The sequence below is a fragment of the Octodon degus genome, unplaced genomic scaffold, assembly GCF_000260255.1.
Source record: "Octodon degus isolate 3935 unplaced genomic scaffold, OctDeg1.0 scaffold00207, whole genome shotgun sequence".
NCBI lineage: Eukaryota > Metazoa > Chordata > Mammalia > Rodentia > Octodontidae > Octodon > Octodon degus.
Window position 1 is genome coordinate 1,143,699 of NW_004524783.1, and position 5,860 is coordinate 1,149,558.

Here is a 5,860-nt window from a genome sequence, read left to right on the forward strand (position 1 = left end):
TTATTTATTGTGTGTGTGTGTGGCCAGCTCAGCCCACCAGGGGGCAGGGCTGGCTGGCATGTGGTGCTGGGGGATTGAACCGCGGTCCCTGTGTTTTGCCAAGCTTGTTTCAAGTAGGCGCTTTAGACCACTGAGCCATCTCTCCAGCCCTAATACTGACTATTAAGCCCAAGGCCTTCATACTGGGCCACATCCTTAGCCCTTATTTTATTTTTTATTTTGAGGCAAAGTCTCAGGAAGTCACTGTATCGCTCAGGCTGGGCTCAGACTTGCAATCTCTGCCTTAGCCTCCCAAAAGTGCTAGGATGATAGGCATGTGCCGCTGTAGCAGAAGCTCCCTCCAACCCTGGCTGTATATTTCAGTTTCTTAGTTGCCCAGGTAATAGTTCCAATTCCAAGTCTGGTTGCTTCTGTCTCAACGGCTGGTCCCTGTGATGCACACTGCGTAGACCAATCCCCAGCTGACAGGCCACTGTGCCTCTGTTCTTCCTGCTTGTTTATCCCATACAAGCCCTGCACCACAAGAGATCCGGGCCCAGCACTCTGGGAATGAACCTGACCAGCACCCATTGATGTAAAATAAATCTGCCTCCAAATTGCCATTGCACTACTATGTCTAGTTTGATTGAACATTTCAAATCATTAACAAAACCCCATTTGGAAGTTGGGTATGGTGGTGCATACCAGTGATCTTGGCATTTAGGAGGCTGAAGCAGAAAATTCCTGCAAGTTCAAGGCCAGCTTGGGCTACATAGTGGGTTCGAGGCCAGCCTGGGCTACATAGCCAGGCCCGTCCCCAAAACAAAAATAGCCCTTTTGAGTGAGCACACCCCAAGCAGCTGGCCACCTTCCTGGTGTGAGCATGTCCGTTCTGGGGAGGGTGTCCCGCCCTTGGGGAATGCTTGTTCAGTGCAGTGTGCTCCAGTTTGGACATGTGTGCCCCCGTGCCCACAGACGCTGTGGTGGGTGCCAACTGCCGGTCAGCTTGTAACAGCCAGCTGAACTGACTGAGCATGGTGCTAGGTGTGGGAGGCCCTCCTGAGGCTCGGAGAAGAGGAGAAGAGGAGCTATCAGAAGCTGTAGGGAGCTGTTGGTCCTCCTGCAGGAGCTCGTCATGCTGGCTCTCCTGATGAACGTGGCTGCCCTCCTTGTTGAAGGAGATCAGGTCGGCGAGGATGGCTCCGGTTCACTTTGGGGAAGCTCTGGTCCTCACCTTGAGCATCACTTCCTGGCTCTGGAGGGGAGACAGCGCAGTTTAATTTCCCGGAGAAGCTTGTTGCACTGACTTTCCTGATGGGAACTTAGCTCAGGACCTCACTGCTGCTGAGGATGGCTATGCTAACTTCGTGGGGAGCTCTGGTTCTTATCTTGAGCATTGCTTCCTGGCTCCAGGGCAGATCCCTCGGCCTCCGGACACAGATCCTTCATCCTGCTGCACAGACTTTCTAGCCTCCCCCACTGACGTTGGGGCCTCCTCAGTGCAGGTCCATGAAACAGACCTGCATGTGACACTGTCATGGGCCCTAGGTCTGCAGGTGGACTCGCCGGGGGCACTGCCACGGGATCGAGGTCTTCAGCTGGACCCATGCAGGACACTAGGATCCAGGTCCTCAGTGGAGTCCTAGGTCTTTAGAATGTGGACAGATATTTGCACTTTCTTTGTATATAACTCTTGGGGTGACTATAAAATAATTTTTATTCTTTTATAAAATAATCTAATAAAATATGTCCTGTATTGTATTGTTCCCTTTGCAAAACCCCAAACAGACACTCAGGCCTCCTTGAGCCTGGCGGCTTCCTCCCATGAGCCTGGCCTCGGAGCCAGGTCAGGGGACGTGGAGAGGTGGGATCCTGCCGGGTCTCCGTTTGCTCTGTCGCTGCTGGTGCTGCTGCCGTGCGACGGTGTCATGTCTGTGCTTGGAGCAAGCTGCCGTGGGTCCCTGGCTCTGTGACAAGAGCACTGGCTTAGGCTTCTACAGCCCAGTGGGAGTGCTTTCATGAAGTTAGCAACACACAAACATTCCCACTGCGCGGCAGACAAAAATTATCACAGGTATAGCGGGCTGATTTTGTTCAAGGAATCACGCAAGGGCCTAGACTGGACCTGGACATGAACCCTTCTAAGGGAAAAGCCATCGCCAGTTGGGTTCCCTCATTCTAAGGCTGGCCTTCCCTCAGGCCTTGGAGACCTCCTGGAGGGGGGTTAATTATTCATTTCTCTCCTCTCCTATTACAGAGCTTTCTGCATCCTTTCAAAAGAGCAAGGTGAGCAGCCACTTCTGGAGAGGTCCTGCATGCATCGTGCATGGTGACATTTGTCCATCTTCCATCCAACTGTCGCTGCCTTCGGTGGCTGGGACTGTTGCCCCTCCTGTTTTTCTCAGCTGCGTAAAATGATGGGCTCATTAGCGTTAACAGCTCCGCTCCCCACATGCAGCAAGGCAGAATTCAGCGGGGAATCTCAGCACTAAGCTACCTCGAGAGTCTGAAATGTCACATGTTCTTGAAACAGGGGACCAGGGTCCCGCAAGTCACCACGGGGTTATCTCTCTGCGGTCTTCACACTGAATAAACGACTCCAGTGTCAGAAAGATAATTAGACAAAGAAGAAGGAGGCAGCACTGCTGGTGCGTCTCGGCCAGTGTCTGCACCCGCCACGATGATTTCCCAGCAGTTAGTAGAGGTCAGAGGTGGAAGAGGCAGAGCAGGGCAATTCATCGGGAGCCTTTGATGCAGAGCAGTCGTGCACAGCGCACACACCGCGGTCACTTCAAGGGAAACGAGCGCGGTACACACTGCCGTGTGCAGGCAGACTCAGCGTGCAGGCAGGTAAGAGCCGCCTGGCTTGCACGGCACTGCCGCAAGCTTCTATGCGGCCTGCTTGTCAACAGCTCTTGCTCCATCTGCAGCGGTAATTACAGTGCAGGGGAGCAGGAGGGACCCGCGGAGCCTTGCAGATGCGCTTGGGGCGCCGTCCACGTGGGGGCCGCCCTCTCCTCGGCCGCCCTCGCAGCACCAGCCGTAGACGTTAGAAAATTGCAACCCGATCAACACCTAAGCAAAGACCGAACTGTAAAATAAAGAATCGTGTATCTTTCCCAAGCGCCTCTGGAGGGCCGGAGGAAGGACCCACACCTGAGAAAAGATAGCCTTTTGTGGGAAAAAAACCACCTCAATTGTTTCCACGTTACTTTTTCATCGCTTTCCAGGACTTTTTCCATAAAGGTGTCTGAGGGAGATGGCTAGGAAGGCAAGTTAGAAATGTCGGGTTAAAAGCCACACCTCGGGGCTGGTGAGATGGCTCAGTGGTCTAAAGCACCTACTTAGAACAAGCTAAGCTAAGCAGGGACGGCGGGTCAATCCCCCAGCACCACATGCCAGCCAGCCTGCTGAGCTGGTCACACACAAAAAAAAAAAAAAAAAAAAAAAAAAAAAAAAGCCACACCTCCGTTTAGGGTTTTCAGGAATAGGGTTTTAAATCTCACTACTCTTGTGAGAATCCCCAAGGGCTCTCAGAGGAAGAGGGAGGATTCCACTGGAATCACCTTCCTCTTCAGTGCCACTGTCCTTCCCTTCTCTGTTACCCTCAGTACCAGACACTATTACCAGTCCTTCCCTTCCTCCAATGTCTTACAACACTTCCCAGGAGATGAAGTGTATTCTTCACTGGTTTGCCAGTTGGTCAGGTCCTCAGTGAGAACCTTTTCTACAGCGAGAACGTTTTCTACAGGACTTGGTAGCTAAGGCAGTGCCAGGAAAATTACAGCCACTCCTGGATAGTCTGGAGCAGCTTAGCGTAACTGGAACAAACCAACCACCTTGTATCTTTGAGTGCCAGTTACCTCTTTGGGATCAGTGGTTTCGACTGGGCTGAGCTGGAGCGTAATGAGTTTGTCAGACAGCTGGAGGTCAGTGACCCAGACTTCTTGGCAAAATTTTACCAAGCAGTGGCTGCTACGTCTGGTAAGGACTGACAGGCGGCTGGAGCTTTAGCTCAGCAGCACAGTGTCTGCCTGGCAAGCGTGAAGTCATGAATTTGAATTCGGGCACACACACCTCCAAAAAGACTGATGGACACTCAGATTAAAGAATAAAATCACAGCTGATGGAGCTGAGGCCATGACTGTATGGGAGAACTCAACTCATATGTCAAATACTTGGTTGTGGTATCCCAGTGAGTTCACTGAACTTGCTGGTGGATACAGACATATTTATTTCTACTTCATCAGCATGTCAGATGGACTCAGTATAAATGTTATTTATCAAAGCAAACCGAGTTCATATCAACCTCCTCGTTTGGTTTCCAAGAGCTGTAATAACCTCAGTTTAATGACTCCTTTGGAACTAAACCAGAAAGAACTACTCATGCCTACTGCTGGTCTATGAGGGGTAAAGAACTGTCTTCCAGAAACAGGAAAAAAGAAAAGGCATTTTTATTGCTTAGCTGGATTCCGGCTTTACTACCCTTAGCCAGAGTAGCATAATTATGTGACAATCTCAAACCAATGAAGATTTAGTAAAATTATGGAAAATTAGGAGAGGGAGATAGTTTTTCCCTCTTCATAGTGTTTGTTTGCCTCCAGGTAGTAGTGAAAAATAAAAATACCAAAGCACACACACAAAAAGCCACACCTCCTAGCCCATTGTGGGGGTTCGTGCCTGTCACCCCAGCACTGGGGAGGCTGAGGCAGGAGGGTCGCTATGAGTTGGAGGGTGCTCTGGGCTATACAGTGAATTCAAGGCCAGCCTGCACTACATGGTGAGACTGTCTGGAAAACAAAACAAAACAACAGAAAAACAAAACAGAACAAAGCACACCACCTATCAGTGGTGGATCACCATGGGTGGATCTCGAGGTACGCTTTACTCCTCAGCTCCGTATCTTCTGTGGCACCAAAATCTCTGAAGGAAAGCCTGCCCTTGCCCCACCCCAGCACTTCCTGGGCCCTGCAAGGGACGCCATCTGGCCCCAGTCCTCAGTCTTCTCCTTTTCCCACCCTGATGCTGGATGCCAGTCTGTCATTGATTTTTAGGTCCCTTCGCCCCATCCCTCCCTTCGTCTCTTGGTCTCCTTCCTTTGGGAGAAGAGCTGTCTCCCTGCTTCCAGGGATTTTTCTTTTATTTTGTTTTTTGGCCATAGGAGCCGTGTGACCGTTACACTTGCAGTCTGACGTATCTCACTTAGTGGTACAGTCTCATGGTGCATGTACCCTTCCTACAGAAGACTCAAGCTTTGGATGGCCAGTTTATTATTTTTATTTTTTATTTTTGTATTTTTGTCTACAGGGTGTTCAGGGTCTCACTACTAGGTCGGACTCGTAGTGATCCACCTGTGTTCAGGCTCCCAAGAACTGGGATTACAGGCGTGCACCACCACACCCAGTCCCTGGATGGCCAGTTTATATTTTTTTTTGGCGGAACTGGGGATTGAACTCAAGCCCTTGCGCTTGCCAGGCAAGCACTTACTCTGCTGAGCCATCTCCCCCGCAAGGGTGGCCAGTTTAAATAAAGCATCTCTTCACACCCGCGATGGCCCAGCCACAACCCGGGTCACAACTGCAGTTGGTGTCACTCGCCTGAGGCCTCGAGTGGGAAGAAGCCATCTCAGCCGGATGCAATGCGTGCTCAGTAGCTGCTTAAGAAAGCTTCGTGCGAAGCCCGGGAATGTACCTATTAAGCGTAAGGTACGCGCAGGTACCTTCGCAGGATATCTGGCCATCCAGACGAGCGTTATGGAGCATTCCGGCAATGGGCTTTTCTCTGGTTTATTTGGTTGCCTCGCTCTGGACTTCAGGCTGGCCTCGCACTCACTAGGCGGCCCAGGCTGGGCTCCGGAGCGCGGGGATGGCAGGCGCGCCCC

At 51.3% G+C, this 5,860-nt stretch overlaps 1 pseudogene; it reads left to right on the forward strand.

Moving 5' to 3' along the window:
- The first annotated feature begins 932 nt into the window (after positions 1-932).
- Positions 933-4,146, forward strand: LOC101568125 (annotated as a pseudogene).
- Positions 4,147-5,860: the final 1,714 nt, after the last annotated feature.